Below are 27,712 nucleotides of genomic sequence, written 5' to 3'. Positions count from 1 at the left end.
GTTGGCCTCAAAGCAACACAACAATAACAACAAACCTTTAGCCCATAAGAGGTTTGATTTTACAGACAGTGATTTGGAAAAGTAGACAAACTGCTAGAATACAGCAACTATTTACACAGACGGTTCTGAATCTCCACGTTCTTCACATCGGGGCAAACCTCAGGGATGTTTGGTTTTGGCAGCATCTTCCTCCTAACACACCTACGAAGCCGTGCCCACAAAGGCTCATTGGGGGGTGCGCCTGGGTTGGGTCCTGCTCTACCCAGAGGTCTGAGGTTACCAACGGAGGGCTCAGGGAAAACAAGAACATCATCATTTTCTGGTTCTTAGAATTTCTGAGATACCTTTTGTTTCAGTGGCGCCAGTGAACTCGTGATAGTGAAACTACACCTTTGTACACAAACCTTGACCAGCATTCTGGAGCACAGTACAAAGAAAACCTTAATTTTGAAAGTACTGAGCACAAAGGAGGAAGAAAAAGCTCTCCCTGTGCAAGCTCTCTCTGGATGTGTAGAAATATGGCTTAATTTTAAGGCTTGAAGACCGCATTTAAAAACGTCTAAAACCAGTTTAGGCTCCATATGAGAGGAAAAAGAGCTGTAAAATTTTCATTAAACATTTGCTTCTTTTTTTTTAAGACAATCTTTTGCATATCTGTTATTGCATTTTTAAATAAGATTTGGTTACCAAGGAAACAGGTTCTGGCCCAGTGTTAATCTGAAACTAAAATATATTTGAGAAGTTAAACTCAAAGGAAAGAGCCCATGAAATTATTTTGAAAAGTGCCGGAATTTGGTGCTTACAGAACCACAGCTGTATGGTCTGCAATGAACCATCCTAGGGGCTCTCTTTCATTCAGTAAAGCTCTTTTTTTTCCTAACAGGGCCATCTATATTTAATATTTCTCCCTTTAAAAACTGTAACTCCTCATCTCCCCAAATAATAGATATACAAATAATGTATTTATTCTTATACATTATCTAAAATTGATTTTGAAGGCATATAAATTTTTATTTTCATCTTTCATATAACACGTTTAAAGACCGCTTCTTAAAATTTAAATATTTTAAATGCTTCTTATTAAGCTTGTTTGCGCTCTTTGAAATTATCTCCAGAAACCCATTTATTTTTAGTTTCAAGCTAAAGTGGAGCTGAATCAACAGACTTTTCAAAAAATTCTTTTGTTGTCTAATGGCGCCACACCTATCATATATATGATTTTTTAAAAAATAAATCATCTCATTTTTATAGCAGAATCATTTTATAAGTTTATAAAAGCTATATATTTATATAGTATCTGAATAGGAAAGGCTATCCAATTTAATACCTCTCCCCCCCAATACAACTGTCTTATTTAATTTTTGTTTTTTTTAAGAAAAGTCATACTTTAATTCATCTAATCTTCTTGCTGCATGGTTCCAAAAAAAAATCTATAAAACATGCAAATTTCAACCTACCTGTGTGTGTCACTTAATGCAGTGCTAGCATGACAAGACACTCAGCCATTTTTATGTAAAGCGATGGAGACCAACTGATTTCTCCGTCTTCTTGCTCACAAGTTTTAGATGCAATTGTCACACACACACAAAATCTTACGCAGAACAGCTTCAATGTACTGTGATCACGAGAACTGAATTTATCAACAGGAAAACAGGACTGAAAAAAGAAGTTTCTCATCCAAGGTTTCTCTGAGGCTGCAACCAAGGAGGTGGTGTGTTGAATTTTTTTCCCTTCCTCCTCTGAGAGTTCAAAGCCCGGAGCTGACCACTGCAAAGGCCACTGTCACATTTGCTGAAAATCAAACCACTGATACCAGCACTGAAAATACCAATTTGAGAACCAAGTTGTTTGCGCACCATGGAGTGCATAAGAGTTAAAAATAGATTCCACCTTGTCTCCTACCTGCATAATAAATATGTAAGTTTCAAGTGTTTAATTTGATATTCACATTAATTAACAATACAACATACATTATTTAAAAGACAGCAAAAGCAAGAAGAAAGGGGAGACACCATCTGGTAGCAGAGTTTTGTTGTTGTTGTTTTTGTTTTTAGGGGTTTTTTTTTTTTGGCTTTGTTAAAAAAAAAAAAAAATCCTATTTTGAATGTGATGAAAAGCAAACACCCAGAAGCAAATGAATCAGAACTGAAAGGTGATGTTGAAATATCTAAGGCTGTAATGAGGCAAAAACAAGTCTTCGCTACCAGATGATATGGCATACCGAGCATTTACATACTCACATCTGAAATACTAGGCAACGTGTAATGAATTCTATACACAGCATGCACACACAGCACAAGCACGGCTAATCCTGCCTGCCATCTTAGGCTCGCAGAAGCAAGATACGCACTGCATGCAGCACACGAGCACTGGGGAAGGAGGAGGCAAGGGACAGCTCACCTTAAATGCAGTATCTGATTAATGTTGTAAGTGACATTGCATATCAGCCTCAGAGTCTTGGTTCAACTGGGTAGGAGGGAACAAAGAAAAATGTCATCAACTGGTGATGCAAGATGAGCCCAATCACTAAACACTGTTTAGCAAACTCCAAATTCTGCAACCAGACAGTAGAAGGCATTTCATACATTTAAGCAGAGCTGCTGCACAATGAAAGTGTCCTTCTGCTTCTGAGAATCACACAGTCCTTTTGCAAAGGAAGAAAATAAGCTGGAATGAACACTGTCATATCTTCTTCTTGAAGAAAGCTTTCAATACAGTATGTATCTGGTTGGGGATGCATTTTAGAGACTGTTAATTTCATAGAATTGCTAACAACAATAAAAAACAAAACTGCTAAGCTCTTGCAAAGTAAAGGATAATATTATAAAGGGTGTAGCATTTCTAGATTATTTTTCAGAATCCTAAATGGTGCCGGCAGGCTTGTGGAAGAATGCATGCTCAGCTGTCTGTATCCGTGCTATAACCTCTAACCACAAGCCGTGTAAATGTATCCTGCTAAGTGTATCTGCAGTACAGAGCGGCAGACACCTCCTCAGTCGGAATTGCAGTAAAATGTGGATGAATTTGCTTAAACTTAGAAGCAGAATAAAATCAGCACAGAAAAGAAATTGCTACTGAGTTCCTTTGGATGTATAGCTGACCATCATGAACGACAAAGGCTATTTGTTTAAAAAGGATAAAAGTATCCTCAGGATACTGACCTAAATACTGTTGACTTGCAGCAGCACCGTACTTGCTCAGAACGTAGGAAATGCAACATGATTTTTCTCCTCCCTCCCCCTCCTGAAGCTACACTGTAAAATAAGAAGCCATGAGCAGGAATACGGAAAGGCTATATATACACACATGGTACATACTGTAGGCGAAGCGATGGCGCTGTGCTGAGATGCAGTGTTTCTTTGTTTTTACTTTGAGGCTAATCTGAGCTACGCTTGCACGATGACATTGACTTCATGGAGGTCAGCGCTGACACTGGGGTGCTATCCGTTTTATGAGTGAAATGTTTTCTGAAAATTAAATCTCATCTACTCAAACACCAAATTTCATGTCTTCTTCAACACCACCTCCCTACCCCCGCTGCTCAAGATTGATGGGGTCTAGTTTGGCTGTATGTAATAAATTGGAATCACCTTCTGTACAGACTCCAATACATAATTGTAGGAATTAATTTTTTTTAAACAAAAAACCTTCAAGGATTCTTACGCATCCCCTTTCAATCTTCCCTATCAAGACACACACACACACACACACACACACACACACACACAATTGAAGCTCAAATTGCAATGAAATGTTTAACATGTGGAACAAAAAATGTGGAAAGAGCTGCTTATTCAGGATTTTGAAGAAATGCCTAATAAGCAAATACTGTTTTGCTACAAAACCAGCGTCACCATGTCCCCAAAGAGAGGAAAACAGCATAGCCTACTAGAAAAATGTCTTCCAGATTCTGCCGGCAGGTAAAAAACAGAAAAGCATTTCATTTAGCACGCTGTATAAAACTAGAAGTCTTTTATTTTTAAGGAAATAGAACAGATTCTTTTCCACTCTTTCTTCAGCTACAAAGAAACCATACCCACCCCCACCCTTGGATTCTGGACAGAAGCCAACATTTTTATAAAATGCTATGAGACTGATTTTGAGTATGTAATATTTACCTTTTTCTTCTTTTTATCACTCCAAAAGTCTTTCATTGCCTATTACATCACCGAATATGCTAATGTTAATTAATTTTAACACGTGAAAAAGTCAATCAATATTTTCTTGGGTTGCTGGTTTTCCAGCACCACTATCTTCTATAAGAAAAGGCTAAAATAGAGGCTAAAAATGCCTAAAAATAACCAGGTTAGCAAAACGTTCAAGTTCCCCAGAATTTTTTTAAAGGAGAAAATGTATTCGAACATCTTAACTTAGGTACTAGGTTTCACAACTGGATCTTTTGTTTCTAGCTCTAATCCTATCTCCTTCCCCAGAACCCAAGTGATTTTTAGCTCAATGTGAGGGAAGTACCCAGCCCACCTCTATCCCATACACTGTCAAGTCTCTGCGTTGGGTCGTCCAGATGGTCAGTCATACCTGAACAACACTGAGTCCTCTTCTCTTTGGAGCACAGCTCTCCCCTACAACTACTCCAGAAATAAACACGGCTCTAACGGAAACACTAGCTCCTAGTTTAACACCAATGGTGGAACCATCTTCCCCACCCCCACGTCATTGCTCTATGAGCTCTGGTTAGCATTGACAGTGACAGAAAATTAGAATGGAGTGTCCTTAGGCCAATTCCTCCTTTACCTTGGGGGTCGAGAATTAGAGAGACTACCAGGCTGAGTTACAAGGCACCAATTTAATACACGGTCGCCTATAAAGCAGGGTCCTCAGAGCGAGGTCAGAGGAAGTTGAAGCGAACACCTAGCGATTTGATGCTATTAGTGTCTGTGCAGATACTTCTCATCAAAAACATCTGAAAGCTAGACATTCATGTTAAAATACTCACAAGTTATTAGCATGTTGGCTAAATAAACACCATATGGAATCAACCCTAACCACATAGAACTAAGGCGCTGCCTCCCCTGCCTGGGATAATAAATGGCAGTGACAATGACAGTCATCCATATCAGGCTCCCACGAGATGAGTGAATGGTGTTACGTCCTCTTTGCAGGGGCAGGGTGGTGAATGTGGTCAGGTCCCCTACTGGTACTCGTAAACCGGATGCCAGGGCAAGCCGTTTCCAAACCTCCCTGTGGGGTTCTCTGTCCACCCTCTGTCAAAACGAGCCTAAAAGCCACATACTGGTTTATTTTGTGATGTTCCAAAACACTCAATGAGCAAACATGGCCCATTTACCAAACTGGCTTGCGTTAAACAAATTTGAACTGTAGTTGAAAGCATTCAGAGGATGAGCTTGTTTAGGCAGACATTCTCGACTAGTAAATCCTGTTTTGCACTCTTAAAAAACTACGCTCATGTCTGAATTGCTTAAGCTTTGTCATGATTACAAGTGGCTAGGGCATGCATTCCCTTATGATTTTTAAAAATCGTGTGATCCTCATCAACCTTCCCAGGGCATATGCACAAACATTAATTTAAAAGATACATCTCTTGGCCACGATGAAAAATTTAACCTGTTTTTGCCACTTTGACGAGTCAAGCATGAGGAACCCAAACAATCTGGCGGAAGCGGGCTGGAGAAGGACAGAGCTGGCAGTGAGGGTCGTCTTTCACTCTGATTAGTGCTCTCACTGCTCACAGCCTCGTTCTGCAGTCTGAGCTCACTTTATTTTCAGTCCTGCGGGTTAAAGTTAAATTGCATGGCTTATGCAAAGTTCGTAATTCAAGCATGAACAAAGCTTGACTCTCTATGTTTAAAAAAATGTAAAGTCAGGGCACTGAGTCCCAGAGGAATCCTTGGTTTATAAACATTGGTACCGGTTTGCACATTTCTCTACTCCATCCACTGCATTAAAAATTACAGCTGGTTTCCATTTACACCTAATATAGACATTCAACACTTGTGGGTAAATTTGCTATCAGGTTAGGCTATTCTAATCTAAATTTTTAAAAATGAAATGTTCAACAAAGATAACATTTTTGTTTAAATTCTTATAACTTAAAAAATTTAAAAATTTTTATGAGGTTGGTTATTACATCTGTCTATAGTGTATTCAGCCCTGGAAACAACGTGGTGACCTAATTTATCAATGACTAAAATGCCTTTGGATGATATTTTAGCCTAAATTTTTGGGAAAGTCCAATGCTACTCTGAACATCTACATCTCACCTAGAGATCTAGGCAGGAACTTCTGCTTTCTATCTTGATCAGAGCTAAGTCTATCACAGCTACCATTTATGGAGAACCTACTACATACTCAATATTTTAGTTATATCATTTGATTCTAGCCCAATAATCCCGCAAGGTGGGTATTGGTTATCATCAACCTTAGGTGAGGAACTAATTGAAATTAGTAGTCACCCAGTAAACAGCAGAGTTAGGATTCAAACCCAAGTCCAACCAATTCCAAAGTCTGGGTCTTTCCACCAGTCCTAAGAGGATAAAGCCTCCTCCATCCACATTCCGCCCTGATGGAGGAATCTTCTTATTGTGCAGACTCCTGGCAGGAGGGGACTCCTGCTCCCTGGGGCCAGGACCACTCCTGTTTATATGAACCAGCCTCAACCCCCAGGCCCTGGGAGTTATGGGTACCTAGGATGCCACCAACTGGAGACAGGCTGGGCCAGCAAGGTAGAAAAGACTAAATGAAAAAGGAGGAATCCACTAGACCACGTTGGAAAGTTAAGGGTAGAAAGCAGCATAACAATTTTCATCAGAGATTTGTCCTAATTTGGAAATGTTTTATGAGGCAAAATAAGTGGAAAAGCTTACACTTCCATCTGAACAAACTACTTCACCTGGTGACGTCCAGTCTTACCATGTTACAGATGAGGAAACTGAGGCTGAGAGAGATCTGGTCATTCGCCCAAGATCACACACTGAATAAGTGAGCTCACCCATTCGCTGCAGTATTTAAAAGCACACCTTGTTTCCTTTTATACCTAATATAGTCGGCATTGGTGAGGAAATTTGTCATCAGGCTGTTAGACTGTTCCACTCTAAATTATCAATTAAAGAAAAATCAGTCTAACAATCAAGACCGACCTGGCTGCTACACACAAACAGTGTTTTCGTCCTGAACAGATAACCTAAATTGGTATTATGAGTTGCTTCCCAATATATTTTACAAAAGGTCTTTTAAAAAGCCTAACTTTTGAGTAAGAGATTTTTCTCAACCAAGTTTAGTGCTTCAAATGTATCATTTTAATGATTGACCCCCCCATGTTAACATTGGTACATCTTGGTCCCCTCTAAGATCCCTTCCAGCTCTGAAAGTTCATGATTCTAAAAAACCCAGCCCAGCTTGCTTTCGAGGTTGGTTAGGCCAAGAGCTGGACTCCAAGACTCCTGCCACCTGGTTATGTGGCCAGCCGACTATCTCGCTCACTGGCAGTAATTTTATATGCCAACCAGATGGCTCTCAAAGGGGGCTTTCTGATCAGCTCTATCAGCCCGCCCCAGGTGGAGGATTATCTTGCTCAGTGCTTAGGAGGCGGTAGGACAAAGGGTTGGGTGAATGGACATGCCTGAGGAGTCTGAACTCCAGGAAGCCTCCTCCAATTCTTAGACATATGCATTCTCACTGCCATCCATTAGCATCTGTGTGAGATGTGGGAAAGGGGACACACTTGATGGCAAGGACTGGGAAGCAAGCCTTGGGGACCAAATTGAGGTTTTCCTCCAGGAAAGAGCTGGAGGGAGAAGGGAAATGTGAACCACATGGTTTTCAACAGAGAAAAGGTAGGAAGTGACTTAGGGCTGCAAGGGAGACTGTGGTGGACAACGTTCCACGCCACTCCAATCTAACTCAGACTCTCCTGTGAGCAATCCTCAACACGTCTCACCATGGTTTCCAATATCACTATCTCAGCTTCAGCAGCAGAATAGTCCCTGCTTTCATGTCTCAGTGCATTTGAAACATGGCATTAATAAAGACCTGTGTCCAAGTGGAGATCAAGAGCATCCATGAATCCTTAATCACACGTTCATTTGTGACCATGACTGCTTGCCACCCCCCAAATGTAGGGCAAGTAGAACAACAGGGTCTTCTAGATCCTGGATTGACAAAACACATATTCAGCAAGTAGGCTGAGTTTCTTCTTTCTAGAAAGATTGGCAACTAGGTTGAAGAGGAAGGATGGGGATGTAACTGAAGATAGAGAAGGAAGAATTCTTACACATTGGTAAAATGTACCCCATGAGAGAGCATAATCCTCTCCTCAGATTTTTCTTCATCCTGGGCAGCAAATATTCCAAGACTCAACCTGGGAACAAACTCATTTGCTTTCTCTTCTCTCAGATAAATGACTTTGTAGCTTGGAAGGGCCACAACCATGCACTTCTCACCAGAGCAGCTTGGCTAACCTCAGTGACTCTTCACTTCCTTTGGACTGAAGATAAAAGCACAATAAGTTTTGGTTGTTGTATTGAACTATCTACCTTTACTCATATCTCTGGCTTGCCTCCTGCAAGATCTGTTTATCTCCCACGGCTCCTAGAACATTGCCTGGTGCAATGGAGGGGCTCATATGGGTGTGCTCTTGACTGACCAACACCACATTGGGGGTCCTTTCTCTACTTCCACTACTACCAGTGGCTTTGTCTCATGAAGCCACTTTCTAAAATTGGAGAACTTGCTCCATGAGTTAAGGAAGGGCCTGGGGACTGAAAATACCTATGCAAGTCTTTCAAGTACTTAATCATTTGTTTACCAAGGGGAGCCACAAGTTGTCTGGCAAGCAGACCACTGGCTTTGTTCAAATCTGCCCCTCCTAGAATGGGGAAAGGGGAGACAGAAATCAGAGTGGCCTGACAACACCACCACTGCTTCCAAAAAGGGCCTCGACATTTCCTCCGGCCCTCAGTGGCAGAGTGGGTTTCACAGAATTACAGAATAGGCAAGTCACTTTAGAGGATGTCATCTAAACCCGTTCTTTGAGGGAGAAGAAAATCAGGCCCAAAGAGCGTGTTATGTCTGAAGACCTCAGCAGCCAGGATAAAAGCCATAGTCCTTAATTTCTAGTATTCTGCTCTTTGTAATTCAACACACTGGCTCAATTTTTTTTTTTTTAATTTAAGCTTTCACTTAAAGAGGTACTTAATAAATGGTTATATAATAAATGAGTTAATGAATAGATTCCAGTATAGAGGGTTTATAATTTGTTCCCCAATTCCTCACGGAAGAAAATGTTATAGTACACTTGTTTACTTTGTTTAAAAGCTCAACTAAAGATAATTTTAAGCAAAATAGTAAATACTGGCCAAAATATCACCTGGGACCAAGCGTCACTTGAGAAGTAGGCTTAATTGTTATATTAAGTCAATCAGATCAAGTTCAGCCAGTTGAAGTAGCCTTTCTCCTATTTAGTTTGCAAAGAAAAAATCTCATGAGTTAGCATGAGCAGCTAAAAATAAGATGCAGGTTTCATTTTCCATTGTTCAGTATGGTTTTGAAACCAAAAGGTGCAAAACTGGGAGATTCACCAACGCCTACTGAAGACCGACAGTTCACATTGTCACCTTTCTAGCACTCTGTCCTGATCGACAACTCACAGCCAGGCCTAAGAAATGTACACCCATGTCCCTCTCACCACGGTCCCTTGAGATGAGTCCTCCTAATAAATAAGGCATGGCAGGAAACTAGGGGCTGCGGCCAGTCCTGGGGGACAGCGGCTTGCATGTGTTTTGTCATATCCGGACAGGATGCCACACAGACATCAGCCCCATATGCTCAGCCTCAATCTTAGCTGATGCTGGGGACCCCTCCGCAAAGCTAGGGAGTAAAGAATGCTAGAAGTTCATGAAGGCGAGGCCCTGAAGGTAGCAGGCACGGTAAATACCCCTTGACCTAGATGCTCATGGCCTTGTGAAATTCCAGACTGCAAACCCAGGTGGCCCATGATCAGTTTTATTTCAAAACCGTCTTTCCAGGGCCAAGTCTGGCAAAAAGGTGTTTGACAGAGATGTCAGTGCTTCAAAAGGAAGACAGCCATCTCACGCTGTAGCATCCGGCGGTGGCACGGGGCCCGGAGAGAGCGGTGTGGTTGAAGAAAGCCCTCCACTGAGCGAGACTGAGAGGGGGCAGAGAAGGGTTAATCTCCCTCCATTAGAAGAGGGGCCATTTGGGGAAGGTGAAGAGAATAATCTGTATGAAGAGCAGAGAAGACAAAGAGCCATTCCAGAAAAGAAATTACTGGGCGGGGGCGAAAGGATGATTCATCCTAGATTTTCACCGTGAGACCATTTCTTAGATCTTTGGGTCTTTACCTGGCTTTGAAGTTACAGTCTCAGGGAGGGGAAAGGGGGCCCATTCACGCTCAGCGCTGGAACACTTGAGCTTTGCTTCCGTCTGAGGTGGGCTGTCTCTGAGAAGCAGAGGGCGAGGCCAAAGCCACCGGTAAGCCTAACCATAAATTAGAAAGCAGCCAAATCAACAATAAGAGTTGCTCATAAAAGAGAAGCCAGCGGCTGAATCCCCCTCTCCTGGGGCGGGGAACACCCTTTTTTTTAAAAAAAAAAAACTTTTTAAAAGTTGCTTTTAATAGCTCTTTTGGAAATAGTTTAAGATTCACAAGGAGTTGCAAAAATAGAACAGTAATTGTATAGCTTCATCCAGCTTCCCATGATGATAATCTCCTCTACCACCGCAGAACACTGTCTAAAGCAAGAAACTGACATTGCACACTACCGTGAACTCAGGTACAGACCTTATTCGTTTTTCACCAGTTTTTACATGCACTGTGTGTGTATGTGTGCATCTAGAGTTCTATGAAATTTTCTCACATGTGTAGACTGGAGTAGCCATCATCCAAATCCAGACACAGAACTAGTCCATCACCACAAAGAAACTCCCTGGGCCGCCCCTCTATAGTCACACCTTCCCCCAACCCTCCCCTCTGGCACTGATCTGTTCTCTGTCCCCGTAATTCTGCCACTTTGAGAACATTATACAAACAGAATCACACAGTATGTGGCCCTTTGAGACTGGCTTTCTTTCAGCCAGCATAATGCCCTTACGATCCATGCAAGTTGTATGTAAAGACTGTGTGCCTTTTACTGCAGAAGAGTGTTCCCGGCATGGATGTGCCACAGTTTGTTGTCCATTCTCCCACTGAAGGATGTTTGGCTGGTTTCCAGTTTTAAGCTATTACAAATAAAACTGCTGTGAATATGTATTCCGGTACAGGTTTTTTGATGAACATAAGTTTTCCTTCCTCTTGTGTAAATACCCAGGAGTGGGATTGTATGCTAAGTGTATGTTTAACTTTATAAGAAACCGTCAAACTGTTTTCCAGAGTGGCTGCACCATTTACACCCCACCAGCAGTGTATGAGCAATCCAGTTTCTCCACATCCTTGTAGCATTTGGTGACATCAGTGTTTTTTATTGTAACCATTCTGATAGGTGTGTAGGGGCTCCTTTTGATGGTCCCAGGATGGCAGTAAAGCGTGGCAGAGCTTGGCTGGAGTGGCTTCAGGTATCTCTCCTGTTCCAGCCTTCCTAATACTTGTCTACACAGCAGTTTGGGCTGTCTGGCATGTCGATGATGGAAAATGAGGCTCTTGACACGGGGTGAGCCTTCAGGCTGTCTGGCTGCTCCTGACAGCAGCAGTGAGACCTCGCCGTCCGGGGCTGCTGGGCTTCTTTGAGGCAGGTGCTCTTGGCCAAGCCGGCTGACCTGATGCCAATAACACCTGCTCCAGGGGGTGACATGCAAGCCATGCTGTGACAGCCACGGGCAGGGGCAGACTTTGCCTGGGCCAGGGCCCTCTTGCAGCTTTGGCCAGAGACTGTGTGAATGCTTCTTGTTCCTAAAGTTATTACCTATTAGCAGGGTGTGAGGGGCTGTGGGCCATGGAGTGAGCACAGACAGGTAAGGATGGGACCACCAGTGGCTCTGGTCAGATCACAGGCCCCGCTGAACACTTTTTGCCCTTGGACTTCCTACCCTGTTGGCCACCCAATACTCTCCAGCAGCATGTGGACACCTTGTCTGGACGTTACAGCACTCCAATTTCTACTTCCCGGGGGTTAGATCTGGAGGCACATGTCACCACCACAGGGACCTTCCTGGCCTAGGGATCCAGGTCCTGTCAGCAATTAGAATTCTACGTAGGTATCAGCAGGTGCCTCAGCCAAGGAAGTAGTTCAGGATGCCGGGACACGGACTTTGCACAGGGCCAACATCATAGTGATGACTTGAACTGCCCCAGCCACATCTGGAAAGTCATCCTCCATCTGCTGGACCCCTGATTGATTCAAGGGAGGTTGTAGATCTTCCCAGAATCTATACTCATCACGACCCTGGCTCCACAACTCTGGACCAGGAGGCCAAGAATCAGGAGAGCAGTGCTCCTGCACAAGGACAGCCAAGAGATAAGGGAGGCCGTGCACAGGAACAGTGAAGCTTGGCGATCACAGGCAAGTTCCCGGAGCCTAAGCGTGTAGGATGGGTGCCGCAGAGGTGTTCCTTTGGATCCTGGCTCTTGAGCCTCACCTGGTGCAGACCCAGGAGATGGATGTGGACTTGGGCGTGGAGGAAACTAGACGATGACTTACAGAACCTGAACGTGAACCGGGGGCTGGAGAGCTGAGCACTCTGCGAGGCTGACTTGAAAGTCAAAGATAGGATGGTGGCTCTGCAGAAGGTGAGGTGGTAGGAAGAGAGGAAGGGCAGCCAGATGCTATCAGGTGACCAGGGGGTGTGGTCCGACGGGTCTGAGCAGAGTTTCGCAGACAGGATGGAGAGTCACACTTCCTCTCAGAAGGTGGTGAGAATTTTTAAATTTGGTGGTTGTTTGCTCGCTATGTTCTCTGCTGTAACAGAGAATGTTCCAAATTTCCATTTTCAGGTGCCTCTTCTCTGACCCATTGCCCCTCCGCCAGCCGGTGCTCCTACTTCCCTGCTGTCAGAAGGCAGCCCAGCACAGAGCAACCTTTCAGATTTAAAGAGGCAGGCACTTACCCTGACCGCGAAGTTCTGTCATGGGACTCCATCCTTGAGGCTGAATCCACCGCAGCTCCTCTCCAGCCCTGGCTTTCTCTTTGCAACTCATGCCTGCCCACAGTGTGACTCTTGTGCTTGCCCTGCCTCTGCTCTGCTCTCTGGGCTTCTGACTCTGGACCCCACCTCCTACTCTGCTCTCCTGGCATGGATCTGCATGGCTGTCCTATGTCCTCCTCGGTCTAGCTTCCATTGTTACTACGTCAGGGCTTGGGGCTCATTAGGTGACCAAGGTGGGCACCTGGGCCACTTGCAAGGCCTGGGCTGCCCACACGTGTCCTATCAGAAGGCAGACAAAAGTTCCCTGGCTGAGGCAGGGGCTCACTTCAGGAGTCAGACTTCTCGCTGGTGCCTTGTCTCTGCTACCCAGAGGGTGGGTGGATCCGGGTCCTTTGTCTACTCAAGTTCGAGTGCTATGTCTGCCACGAAATCTCACAAAGAGTAAAGGAGGCATTCTGGGTCTCAGTTAGCTCATGTTTACAATGAGGTTTCCTGACTCCCTAGCTGATCATCTTTCAACTACACGGTACCACGATTAAGGGAAAATCTAAAATTCAGAAGCCAAGAAAGAGCCTTTAAGTTAAATTCAGGTTTCGATATACTAGCTCAGGCTTCCCTAACTTTTTTCTGTGTAATAAGTGTTTGTTGAAATGAGTGTTTGTTGAACTGAATGCAGCATTTCAATAGTTCTTAGGCTCTAATGTGCATCCGATTGGAAGGGTATATTAACATGCAGCCCCCTAGGCCCCTGCCTCAGACCTTCTGAGGCCACTGGGGGCCAGGAGCGTACAATTTAACCTGAGAAACTGAAGGGGACCTAGGGAGTGAAATAGACACTGTAACTTTGTGGAGGCTAACTTACGATATGCATTAGGAACTTTAAAAATAGGTCATTTGACCTCCTGATTCAATTCTAGGAATTTTCTCTAAGATGTCACCAAGGATTTATCTACAAGAATGTTTACATATTTATCATAGCAGAACACTAAAGGCAATCAAAATGTCCAGAAAAATAGAATGGATAAATTAAGACATATCATTGCAATGGAAGCACAGCCATTAAAAATCAAATTTTCAAAGACTATTTAGTGACTTGGAAAAATGTTTACAACATAATATTAAGTGGGGTAAGAAAAAGCATATAAAATACCATTTCAATAATTTTTAAAAGAACATATATATATGAAAAATTGGAAATAAATACACCAAAATGTTAATATTTAATTGTTGCTTGGTTGTTGGATTACTGGCAACTGTTGTTTGATTCTTGATATTTTTCCGTATTTCCCAGATTTCGTATAGTGCCTAGTTATGGCTCTTGTTATTTGAAAAACAGTGATAAATATTTTAAAAGAAAAGAAGAGGAATTCGCCTCACATAGAGTGAACACGGAAGTAAGAGAGGCTCTTAGGAGTCCAGCCTAGCCCCGGCCAGGCTGCTGCAGGAGGCCTCAGACGACAGACAGACAGACTGCATCCGGTGCCTGGGGTGAATCTTAAGCTACATTCTCTTCTGTGAAGGACCTTAATATATTCAATGCCAAGGAATTTGGGTCAATAAGAAGGTCCTTTTCACTAGATTCTACTTTCCTGCTACATTCAAAGATGAGTGGCTACAGGATCCGGGACTGGGGGGGAGTTCACGGTTAAACGATAGCGTCTTTACGGCTCTAGGGTTGAACTCACGCTCGCCGCCTCTGTGTATGATCCCCCTCCCCCGCCCCCATCGCACCAAGCAGACATGTTGTCCTCCTGCATAGGGGCTTTGGACAGACGATGGGCTCCATTCTGGCTTTAGGGGACAGCACCTTAGGTCAAGGCTTCCGTTAAGTAGTTTTAAAACCTACTTTGGCCGATACACTGGAAGCCCCGTAGAAAACCAGGAAGCCTCTTTTTTGGCAGAAAGATGGCTCAAATCCATCCTCCCTCACAGGTTTCAGTGAATCCTGGATCAAACCTCTCTCTGAATAAGATCAGAAGCCTCACAGTTAGGCCTCTGGCCTAGAATCAAATCTTTCCAAATGTCCTTGAAATTTTTACACCACATGCTTTGGCTAGTTGGGGCATAGTACTAAGGATCTCAGATGAAAGTCAATTTAGAGAGGCAAAAGAAAACTGAAAATAATGATAATTATAACGTTAATAGCAATATCAAAAGCCAAAACACCAATGCTGACCATAATTATGGTAATTGTTTCCATCAACACCTTGACTTGCTGTGCATTTTTCTAAGTTGCCCAAACCATTTCACATGCATTACCTTAGACCGATTCTGACAGAATTTCAGTTTTACGTTTTTTAAAAATACCATTTCGGAGGCGGGAGGAAGCTTTAAAGTTCTGATGAAAACCAGAGGCTTCTTGAGTTAAAAACAAAACCCTGAAGTCTTCAGCGTGGTGTTTTCCAACTTCGTTCTTGACAAGAAGTCAGGGGATTTCAGCATGAGAAATTACAAAGCCCCATTACCATGAATTCTTAGCTTTGGTGAAAATGACGTGTCCTTATTGCAAAATGTTCTGAAGGGAGTGATAGAACATTTGCAACGCTGACCCAGGGCAAGAAGAGGGCTTGGACTTCTGTGCTATGAAAACTAGAAAACCTTTGGGGTTAAAAATAACCAGCTGGTGCAGGCGCTACCTCTGTCGGCCTGCTGCGTGCAGCTCGTGTCTGCTCATCACGGATCAACAGGCCCAGGCTAAGCTGTTTAGCTGGCCTAAGCTCTGAAAAGACCGTGGTGCCCCAAATTTGAATTGTACCCCTCATGTGGAATTAAAAATTTAAAAAATAACAAAATATAAAATTGAAGCTAAGGCAGCTCACCTTTTCCCGTGATGACTACATTTTGATCGTTTTTTGAAAATGTCGAAGATCTAAATAGTCGCAAGCTGTATATTCGTTCCCCTTGCCTTGTTGGCGTGGCTGTGAGGTCACTGAGCACGCTGTATCAACACTGTGGAGGTGGGGTGTTGACAGCAGTGAAATTCTGACTTGGCGCTCCCACACCTCGCCCTGCCATGCTGCGCAGCTAGACATTAGAAGACAGGAGTCTGACCCCACCCCAGCCCCTCCACATACATACTCAGACGTCAACTCCTGCACACCCAGCGCTTTGAGGAGCCGTCATCACATGACAGTTGAGACTAACAAGCTGTGACGACCGAGTCTCCCAAGCGAAAGGACCTCCACACCTTTCCTCCTCAACTGTGGCCTTTGGCCCTGCCCTTCCTGGTGGACTCTGTTAGCCTGGGACTTGCAGCAAGAGATCGGCCTCACTCGGCTCCAGCTTTTGAAACCTGGTACTTGCCCTCAATTTACTCCTTTGGCTGCACTCTTCTAGCAGGCACTGCATACCCTGTTCAACCTGGTCTTATCTTTAGCTTACTCCACCACCCCAGCCAGCTCTCGGCTCAGCAGACACTTTCTGGATGCACTAACCCAAGAAAACGAACTTTCAAAGGTTGAAGCATTTTTGCAACAAATCAACTCGTTATTCTATTCCACTCCTCTTTAGCCCACGCCTGACACGAGGGGACTGGGCAGAGGCAAGGCAGCAGTCATAGGAGACCAGTCCAGGTATCAGGCTCCGTGTGTGAGAGCCCGAGAGGCTGTGTCAGATCGGCCAGTAGCTGGCCTTGCCACACAATGGACAATGTGTATTCTTCAGGGCGTGGGTGTGGGTGCCAGAAATGTCAAGTCCAGGGGCAAAATTTAATCAGAAACCAGAGTGTCTAGCCAGATATTGACAACAAAACCAGAGAACTAGACACCAGGCAGCTCAGGCAAAGACTATAGCCCATTTTTAGTACATGTGCTGCTGAAGCCAGCACATGTAGTCCATTTTTATTAGAGGTCTTTATGATGCCTTGGGGGCATCATAAGGCACCCACCATATGGTTTCTGATATTTCCCAGCGAGGAGAATACTGCACTAAGAACAACAATGGTGAAAAGGCTACATAAAATATAAAATTAGTTCAGAGTTCTCCAAACAGGGCTTATAACCTTACCACTCATTATTTCAGGAAATGTTTTGAAACTTTTCCTGAAAAGGAAAAGTTAGAATTATATATCAATCCTTAAGGTACCACTAATCTCCTTAGCCTGAGCCTTTTAGTCTACTTTTGTTTTTTCACTAATTTTTGCTGAGGAAGATGGGCCCTGAGCTAACATCTGTTGCCAATCTTCCTCCTTTTTCTTGAGGAAGAGTCCCAGTAAGCTAACCTCTGTTCCAATCTTTCTCCACTTTATATGTGGGTCGCTGCCACAGCATGGCCGATGAGTGGGGTAGGTCCATGCATGGTATGCAAACCCATGCACCTGGGCCGTGAAAGCAGAGTGTGCCGAACTTAATCACTAGGTCACAAGGCCAGCCCCTTTAGTCTACTTTAAAATGTTTCTCTCATAACTTGGTTTGAAGATCCTATCTTAGTCAGGGACTCTCTCCCCCTCCTCCCAGGATTAAAAAATGTGCTAAGATCTGGAGCAGATCAGACAGGGGAGTTTCCCAAAGCCCCCAGGAACAGACAGGACCATGAGCTGAAGAAAACATGAGCCTTCCTATACACCACTGGGGCTCAAAGTTCGGGGAACAGAATTCTGTTGGACAATTCCAACTACATGACTAGACCAAGGACCAGGAGACAAAGCCAGAATGGTCCCAGACCAAGAGGATGCCAGAGGGAAAAATGAGGTGAAGAACATCCTTCCTGGTCCACCAGCCACTGGCGGCATGGTGGTGCTCATGGAAAGGCTCTGTGTTGGACTGGACAGAGGCATCTCAAAAAAATCTAATCATGTGTGTTCCTTGCTCACATGGCCAGACAGTACCTAAAAATGTCAGTTAGGGAACTCTAAATAGATGATAATTTTTTACTTCTCCCACTGCTTCATTCTGCTACCTTTTCCTTGAGCATCTCTAAGTTACTTAATATGCTATACCAGAGAGGACTACGTCTTCTCCAGAAACTCTCCAGAGCTGTCACTGGGAAGTCGCTGCCTTCCTCCCCGCCCCAGACTGCCTTTCCCAGATAGCTTTGCAGTTAGATGTGGTCATGTGATTGAGTTTTAGTCAACCAAATACGAGCAGAAGTGTTGTGCACCATTTCTAGGCACGGCCCATGAAAACTTTCCATGTGCACTTGTCCGTGCTCTTTTCCTCTTCTCCCGGCGAGTGGAGGCAATCCCAGGCGACCGTGAAAACCACACACTGCAGAAGGTGGAGCATCTCTGAGTCTGTGTCTCTGCATGAATGTGTGAAAGAGGGTTGCCCACTAACCTGTACTGTTACGTGAGCAAGAAATAAACTATTGTGTTTGAGTCATGATACATTTTTCCGTCTGCTATAGCAATTCACCTGTCCTAACTATTATTTATCCTCTTTGATACAGCAGTTATCATTGCGTGCAGAGGTCCGTGTGCCTTCTCCCCTTTCCTTAAATCTTACTACAAACCAAAAGAACAAAATGGTAAACTTAAATTTAAGCAGCCATTAGGGACGGGTGACACTCACCAAATTACGGGGACAGCATTTAGATCTCGCAGCCAGAAGGACAGCGGTTCAGCAGAGCCTCACTTCAAGACAACCTGATATATAAAAATAAAACAAAAAGTGAAATGTAAGACCTGCCAAACAGATATTTGAGAGTGTAATGGTTAATTTCCAAAGGGTGCTGTCAGTTACGAAGGAATTTGCCACTGTTACCCGGTAAATGTCAAGCCTCCCCATTGCCTTTAAAATAAGATTCATTTTGTAAAATGTGCCCCTCCCCATCAAAAAACAGAATTTATAAAGAACAGTTCTGCTCTAAGTAGGCTGTACAAAGATGAGGAGCTGACTTGGGATGACCGGAAGCCGGGAAAAAGGTATGATTTCTGCATCTACGTGCTCTGCAGTTCTCATGTGCAGGGTCACACTTTTCTCTCCGGGACTTAACTTTCTTGAGGAGGAAGTTTCAGAGCTTGTAAAATTATAGGCTATGCAAAGACTTAAGATTTTTTAGGTGAAGTTAAAACAGACACGAGAGATACGTTATAATCTGTCTTTGTGCTTAATATCATCCCAGATGCGACGGCGCAAATAGGAATGAAAATAAACTGTCTGCAAACAGGGCGAGGAGACAACAGGGGTGCGCGCACAGAACAACCAGAGACACCCAGAGAAGCGCTCCGCAAAGGCGGCAGGCATGCGTGTCCTCTTCCCAGAGCTGCCATCTTTCACTAGGGTAAGCGCGAACACACCGTTTGACGGTAAAGGGCACATATTTGCCTAGAATAGGGTTTATTTTTGTGTCTGATTACCCGGTATACGATTCAGGAAGCAAACAGTTCATAACTCTGAACAAACATTCTGGCAGTCCAAAACAGAGCACGAGGGCGGAAGGAGGAGGAAGAGGAGACAAAACAAGAGGGTTGATGGAGGAAGGCACAGCTTGGGCCATTTTCTTTCTTTCTTTCTTTCTTTTTTTTTTTTTTTTTTTGGAGAGGAAATGCCTTCTTGTCTGCTCCTGTGGCGAAGAGAGAGATCCCTTTGGTAGTGTTTTTGGAGGGTCTCCCCAGCGCAGTCCCCACTCCCTCCCTCTGGCTGGGGCCTGCCCAGCCGCAGGTGTCAGGGAGCAAGATGGCGCCCCACAGTGAAGGGCACTGAGCGAGGGGGCCAGGTGGGCCGTGACTTACTCGGAGGCGCCGGCTCCTCTGAAACCCAGATGCTGCCAGCTCCCTGGGTTCAGGAGTTATAACCGCTTTCTCGCTCTGAGTTCTTCACTTGTTGAGAGCAGCTCCACATATTTTTCTGATGATGTCACCCATTCTGACTTCCTACATTTTGAAAGTTGATCTACGAGTAAAACCTTCCATGAGGCTTAAAAAAAAAAAAAGCAGCAGAGAAGAAAGGTGTGCTGTGGGAGATGGAGAGGAGGAGAGAGGCAGTTGCCTCCTTATTTTGAGATTTGTTGCAGCTGCGAGTGCTCCTCCCCAGCCAGTTTCCTGGCTGCAGAGGGAGGCCAGTGGCCAGGCGTGGGTGACGTCAGGGCCAGGCCTGAGTCATCGCCAGCGGCCGGGCTGCCCTGCCACTCGGAAGGGGACAAAAGGAACCTTTGATGTCCAGAGGCCCTCCTCTCTGCACACTCGCCTGTACTGAGCAGCAGGCCAGGAGAACATTCCAGCCTCCTCCCCACCCCCGGCCGCCCTTCCTCCTTCCGGAACAGTCCCAGGCACATTCAGCAAGGCCTCCCCAAGGGACAACACCCTCCTGCATGGCAGAGGCATGGCCGCTCTCTGTCAAAGAGAGAAAGAGGCAGGGGAGGGGTTTTCTCTGGGGATTTCTCACCTCCCCCTCTGGCCTCTCCCTTCTGCCTTGTGGCGCCGCTTCACCCAGGGAGTCACAGTGGTCTCCAGAGAGATGTGGAAAGGTGGAAGACACTCTTGTCACGCTCCCTGGGCAAACCACTGGTCAGCGTCTGTTCTCCTCTGCCTTTGTGCGATGGCCCTGGGCCTCAGCTCCCTGCTCTCAGTGCCAGTGTGAGCTCGCGCCTCCTGGATTTAAGAGGGCACCAATCTTTAAGAGGGGTATTTATATCCCAGTGCCTGGCAGCAGGCTCAGTAAATACGATGAATGAATAAACAGCAATTTTAAAATAAAATACTAGAGAACACATCTTGAATACTTATAGAGCATGTCTGAGCCTCTGTGCTAAGTGCTTTACCAAGATTATTTCATTTATTGTTATTAGCATGACAAAACTATGAGGCAGGCACTGTTATTATTCCCAGTTCTATAGGTGAGGACATGGATGCTCAGAGAGACCAAGACACTTCTCTAAAGTCTCACAGCTAGTTAGCGGCAGAGCCTGGATCATCAATCTCAAATCTGAGTGGCTGGAGCGATGAATGAACATTGAAGGCAGCCTGCTGAGGTGAAGGGAGATAAGGGTAATGATGGGGCTTGAAACCGAATCCTCCCAGGAAGTAGTGGGACAATGAGGGACGCTCTGTCTAGGGTAGTAGGCCTCATGTCCTCTTGATGGGTCGACACCAGATCTGAGGTTTGGTGGGATACGCAGAGTAGCTAGAAGGGCGTCTGTTGTCAGGTCTAAATCAGGATGAGAAGCTAGAACCGGAAGACAAAGCCCGGGAGGTCTGGCGGCGTGGGGTGGATTCAGGGTCCGAGAGCTCAGTGGACGGCGTCCCAGAGGAGCTGAGGCCCAGACTTGTCTTTATTGCCCCCTGGCCTCACAGGCATAGGTGGGAGGGTCAGTGCAGCAAAAGACACAAGTCTGGGGCAGGCAAGAAGGCCCCAGGAAAGAAAGACGTCTCAGCCTCTCGAAGACGCCAAGACCTAGAGAAGGAGCTGGAACCACAGTGTGGTTTCAAAGTACGAGGAGGGGCTGGAAGAGACAGGGAACAGCGCTGGACCTGACAACGGTAGTCACTGCCCGACCAGGAGTCAGCTGCCTTTCCGGGACTGAGCGAGAGTCCTGTCAGTGGCTGTGTTCAAGCCAAGGCGAGGAGGAGACCATCTGCTTATGGGGGTGCCCGGGCCCAGGATAAGGATGATCTCGGAGGCAACTCCTCCCTCTGTGGTTTATGATTCTGTGGTTTGTACTTTTCCATGATTCCCCTAGGGCAAATATCTCATTCCAAGAGGAAGACAAAAGCCAGGAATTTCCAGCCCCTTGCGGAAGAGGGAAGGGAGGTGTTGGTGGCCTCCTCAATAATGCCACTCCACAGCTTTCCTTCCCACTGTGGGGCAGGGTGTCTTGTCATGGGACCCCTCTCCTTGGCTCAGGACATCGATGCCTCTGATAGCTGGGGACTTTGTGAACTTACCTGTTCTGGGAGCTCTGCCAGTTGCCACTCTGAGGAATTACACTTTTGCTGTGGGGTCTGACTCCCCAGGCAGGTGGAATTAGCAGAGGTGAATTTCAGAAGAGAGAAGCCAGAGGCTTTTAATCAAGGGAGCAGCAACAAGTGATCAGGGTCACTGTCAATGTCCACACAGAGCCTGACCTTGGGCTGAGGAAAGCGCCTTAAGTTCCAGGCATTTTTGGCAGAAGCCTTGTTTATTTTTTTCTTCTCTCCCTGCAGAAAATGCCTCTGGGCACCTCCCCACTCCGTTTCCCCAATGGCTCAGTGACCTTGCTTGCTTCACATACACAGGTATTTATTTCTCTAATAAGATGAACAGAGGCTGATTATTTTTTTCAATCTACCTTGTGGGATCAGGTAGAGGAGAAGAGAAAAAGGAAGGAAAGAAGGAGAAATGATGAGTGAGCTTGAGTGAGATGCAGATCCTCCAGTGTATGCTCTGGGGTTGACTCCAACAGGATAAAATCAGAGAACTGGGCAGAACGTCTATGTGGGGACACAGAGAAGTAACTACAGTGACACCCCCCAACCCCCCAACCCCTACACCATCTGGAGAACCCTCCTCCTTTGTTACAACAAATGCAGTTGTATACTGGTAATTAAAAAAAATAAAACCTTTATGGGATCAAGGAATTCACTGGAACACTTGTGTACACTTGCTGCCTCCAATGGCATCTCATTCACTTTAGAAAAAAACAATTTAAGATACACTTTACATACCGTAAAATTAAGCCACTGAAAGAATAAAATTCAATGGATTTTAGTGTATTCACAGAATTGTGTGACCTGTAATCTAATTTTAGAATATTTAATCACCCCAAAAAGAAAGGTTGTACCCATTGGCAGTCACTCCTCATTTGCCCCCCCCCCAGCCCTAGGCAAATACTAATCTTTCTGTTTCTATGAATTTCCTTCTTCTGGAGATTTCATATAAATGGAATCATACAACGTGTGGTCTTTTGTGTCTGGCTTCTTTCACTCAGCATAATATTTTCAAGGTTCACAGATGATATAGAATATAACAGTACTTCATTCCTTTTTGTGCCCAAATAATATTTCATAGTGTGGACGTACCACATTATGTTTATCCATATGTCAGCTGATGAACATTTGAGTTGTTTTCATTTTTGGCTGTTATAAATAATGTTGCCACGAACAATCGAGTACAAGTTTTTGTGTAGACATATGTTTTCATGTCTCTTGGGTATATACCAAGGAGTGGCATTGCTAGGTCATGAGGTAACTCTATGTTTAACATTTTGAGGAGCTGCCAAGTTGTTTTCCAAAATGCTGTACCATTTTACATTCCCAATGATAATGTGTGAGAGTTCGGATTTCTCCCCATCCTCACCAACACTCCTATTGTCTGTCTTTTTGATTCTAGCCATCCTTGAGGGTGTGCCGTGGTATCACATTTTGATTTTCATTTCTCTAATGACTAATGATGTTGAGCATCTTTTCATGAACTTATCGCCCATTTTTATATCTTCTTTGGAGAATTGTCTATTCAAATCCTTTGTCCATTTTTAAATTGGATTATTTGTCTTTTTATTTTTGAGTTGTAGAGGTTCTTTATTCTGGATACAAATTCCTTATCAGATATATGTTTTACAAAACATATTCATTCTTTTCATGTGGATATCCAGTTGTCCCAGAACAATTTGTTGAAAAGGCTGTTCTCACAAGAATTCTGTACATCTAAAACTGTTCTAAAATGAAAAGTTTATTTAAAAAATAGTCTGTTCTTTCCCGCATTGAATTGTCTTGGCCCCTTTGTCAAACATCAACTGGCCATAAATATTAGTTTATTTCTGGACTCTTAATTCTCTTGATCTAGATGTCTGTCCTTATGTGAGCACCACACCATTTTGATTATTGTAGCTTCAGAATAAGTTTGGAAATTGGGAAGTATGAGTCCACCAACTTTGTTCTTTTTCACAATTGTCTTGGCTATTCTGGACCCCTTGCATTTCCATATGATTTTTAGGATTATCATCTCAATTTCTGGAAAAAAACAATCGAGCTGGGATTTTGATAGAGGTTGTATTCTACCTGTAGATGCGTTTGTGGAGTATTCTATCTTACCAATGTTAAGTCTCCTGATCCGTGAACCCGGGGAGCCTTTCCATTTATTCAGATCTTTAATTTCTCTCAACAATGCTGTGTTATTTTCAGTGTACAAGTCTTCCACGCCTTTTGTTAAATCTCATCCTAAGTATTTTATTCTTAATTGATATTACTTATATTGGGAACAATCTTTGCTCATGGACTTGTGAAGAGCCTGACTTTGGAGGTTGAAAGACCTAAGTTTCAGCCCTGGCGCCACCATTTATTAGCCGTGTGACTTTAAGGTTACTTACTGTGTATCCACCACCTTTTTTTAATCTGAAAAGAGGAACTAATGATACCATCCCGTGGGTCTGTTGCGCAGATTAAATAAGATCATGCTTATGTAACCTTACTGAGACAATGACCCACATGGGCCAGTCACGGGGTGGCGTTGTCGTCTAAGAAACCCAGTCCAGTCACCAAAAAGTAGTTTCAAGTTAATGCATATTCAATACTTGCATTTCTCAAACACCATGTAGAGCCCCTGCGATCCTTCTAAACATCCTTTCTTCCCTCCTATCCAACCCCCTTTTGCCCCACAGCTCTGGCCTCCCCTTCTTTCTCCCAAGCTGCCTACAAGGCTTTTTCCCCAGCCCTAACCAATGTTCTTCTAGTCCTTCTACTTCTGTCCAGTTCTCCTTCTGATGGGGCAGGGGAAGAAACTGGACGGGAAAGCCAGAACTCTCTTCAGTGGGCAGGAAGACAAGAAGGTCAGGGAGCACGCACACCTAATTTATGTCCCATCCCTCAGAGAAGGTGCTTAGTGACATGCCTGACGGATGACAAGGGCTCCGTAAACACTGGGTTTCTCTTTTGCTGTGGTGGTGCTCAGAGCGTGCCCGGCTGTACTTGATGTTAACGGTGTGGGGTTTAGATCATGACTCTGAGAGTCCAGCTTGGGGGCTTCTGCTCAGGGGCCCATCCTCACTTATTCAGGGCGATTTGGAGTTGTTGCTTGCCTTTCTTCCTCCTGAATCATTTCTCAAAGAATGAGCCCCTAGAAATTTATTAAAAGTTCATCTTGGGGCTCCCTGAGTGCTGTTTGGGGCCATCCGTCTCCCCACCCAGCACCAGGACCCTGTGTTCTCTCCTCCCACAAAGCTTCTGGAACAGCGCTTTTAAGACTGCAGGTCAGGACCCACTGTTTATTGGGTCTGAACTAGCACTGGTTTCAAGCGACAGAATAAAAGGAAACAGAACAGAAAATATCAAAGTGCCTTACAAGTGAGACTCTGTTTCAGTTTTATAATATGTGTGTGAGCTGGGTCTCTCTGTGAAACATATTTCTTATTGTGGTTCAGGGTTTAAAAAAAGTTCAGGAAACAGTGTTGGAGTTGATCTTTCACTTTCATTAGGGTGTTTAAACCACTCATAGGAGCGTAAAGTAACACCTGTCCGATTGGTCTGTCCATGTGGATGGGGATGGAAACCAAAAGTCCTTGGGATGAAGCTCCATCAGGAGTAAAGGATTTGGGCATGGAGGCCTTTTCCTTAATTTATAACATCTGGTGGAGGCATACCTTCTGTCACCTGTGTGGCCCTACCCCTGCCCTGTTCCCCCTGCCCCCCGCCATGCTACCGCTCAGCCATCTCCTCCTCTCCCTGCCACAATATCTGCAGATCCACACCCTGAACTCGTGTGGGGTTTTCTATTTATCAAAACTCTTTTGCATACTCCATATCATTTGATTCTCACAACTATCCCATGACGTCCACGGGTCAGATCCAGATCCTTGCTTGACCATTTAACTCAGTGTGTGACGTTAAGCAAGTGACCTAACTTCTCAGCCTGTCTCCTCAGCTCTATTATATATAACCAGAAAGGTTAAGAGACTTGGCCAACATCGCACAGCCTGGAAGTGGCAGGACAGGGACGAGAACTAAATCTTGCACCTCCCAGCCTGGTCACTTCAGGAGCTCTCCTCATGGAGACGCATAACTTCTTAGTGATATAATTCATCTGACTGCCTTATGAAGAATGTTTAAAAAACAAAGAACATTTTGCTCTCTTCCAGTGTGTCTAAAAACACTGACTTTTATGGCACAAAGCACAAGACAAATGGCTCTTCCTGCCTCGTGGTTAAGGGTTATTACCCTTAACATCAAAGGCCATTTATTAAAGGCTGGGGCGTCAGAAGCAGAGACAACAAAGTCTACAAGGAGAGGAAAACAAAGTTCCCCAAGCTCTGTTCTGTCCCTTGTGTTGCAGAGTGTCCCCTCTAGTGGCTCTGGAGGGAAACAGCTTCTGGAAAACACACAGATTCAGTACTGATGCGATCAGAGAAGGTTGGTGCTTCCAGGGAGCAGAGAGAACACTTGGTTCAAGGTCTCCCGTCTTGATGGGGAATTGAGGACAAGAGCTGTGGGTCTCAACTGGAGGGTGGGGGGCAGTCCTGCCCCCAGCAGACATTTGGCAACGTCTGTAGACATTTTTGGCTGTCATTTGTCCAGGGGTGGGGGATGCCACTATCATCAGTAGGTAGAAGCCAGGGATGCTGCTAAAGATCCTACAATACACAGGGCATACCCCACAACAAAGAATTATCAGGCCCCAAAATGTCAATCGTGCTGAAATGAATTAGAGAAACGGTGTGATCTACCCATGGACTGGCAGCTTTTTTTTTTTTTTCCAGTTTATTGAAATATAATTGACATATAACCAAAGACTTGCAGCTTATTCACAGCTTTTGACAGCTCAGGCTAAGTGCTCCCTTTCTTTTTATTTCTTTTAAAATGTTTTTATTAGAATTTGGAAAAATTGAAAAGTAATACATGCTTAGAATTAAAAGCAATATAATAAAAGACTTAAAAGCCCTTCCCTCACTCCTTCCCATGATCACTGTTAACATCCTTCAGGGCTTATTAGGTGGAACTATATTTTTGACTTACAAAAATGACAATTTCTTATGGTTATACTTAAGATGTTCACCCACTTCTCCGTGAGCACACCGAGACAAGCATCAGTCCACATACAAAAGATTCTTTTGACTTTGCTCGTTGCTTTTTGGATTAATAACACACATTACTTTACAACTTGCTTTTTTATTGAATCAATTATGAATATCTCTTCAGATCAAAAATAAGGCTCTCCTGCATGTTTCCAGAAGTTTGGGATGCTCTGTACTATGGGCTCCAAGGAGCTAAGTTGGCCAATGACAGGGCACTAAATGACCCTGAATCCTGTGGTGTGTGCCTTTAATCCCTCTCTGACACTTGAGATTTCACTCTTTTGTAGAAAGCTTGGTTCAGAATTAGAATATTCTGTAGGCCATGCTATCTAACTAGAAATGAATAACACCCTTTTGTTGTCTTTGTATTTATTATTACAGATACCTTCTAGTTATAGCAAGAAATATGAGTTTTCTATTGACTGTGGTGCTCTAAACCTTCGTTTTATAACAAATTTACATGGACTGGTTAATTTTATGTGTCAACTTGACTGGATCGCAGGGTGCCCAAATATTTGGCTAACCATTATTTCTGGGTGTGTCTGTGAGAGTGTTTCTGGATGAGATTCGCACTGAACTGGTAGACTGGGGAAGGCAGATGGGCCTCCCGGTGCGGGTGAGCAGCAGACAGTCTGTTGAGGGCCTGAAGAGAACAACACGGTGGAGGCGGGGAGAATGTGGCCTCTCTCTGCCTGACTGCTGAGCTGGGTCGTCTGTGTTC

At 44.4% G+C, this 27,712-nt stretch overlaps 1 protein-coding gene and 1 long non-coding RNA gene across 2 annotated transcripts in view; one reads left to right on the top strand and one right to left on the bottom strand.

Moving 5' to 3' along the window:
* Positions 1–20,072, bottom strand: part of ZBTB38 (zinc finger and BTB domain containing 38) — a 76,038-nt gene extending 55,966 nt beyond the window's left edge. The window contains exons 1-3 of the mRNA XM_014852014.3: positions 19,745–20,072; positions 18,582–18,655; positions 2,401–2,466 (exon numbers count right to left, since the gene is read on the bottom strand). The gene's annotated coding sequence lies outside the window, so the exon portion shown is untranslated. The remainder of the gene's footprint in view (positions 1–2,400; positions 2,467–18,581; positions 18,656–19,744) is intronic.
* LOC139041446 (uncharacterized) overlaps positions 19,135–27,712 on the top strand; it is a 30,689-nt gene continuing 22,111 nt past the window's right edge. The window contains exons 1-2 of the long non-coding RNA XR_011496618.1: positions 19,135–19,293; positions 22,154–22,225. This is a non-coding gene — a long non-coding RNA (uncharacterized lncRNA). The remainder of the gene's footprint in view (positions 19,294–22,153; positions 22,226–27,712) is intronic.

This window comes from Equus asinus, chromosome 21 (assembly GCF_041296235.1).
Source record: "Equus asinus isolate D_3611 breed Donkey chromosome 21, EquAss-T2T_v2, whole genome shotgun sequence".
Lineage (NCBI taxonomy): Eukaryota > Metazoa > Chordata > Mammalia > Perissodactyla > Equidae > Equus > Equus asinus.
Note: the sequence above shows the minus strand (reverse complement) of the source record. Positions and strands in the feature narration are given on the sequence as shown.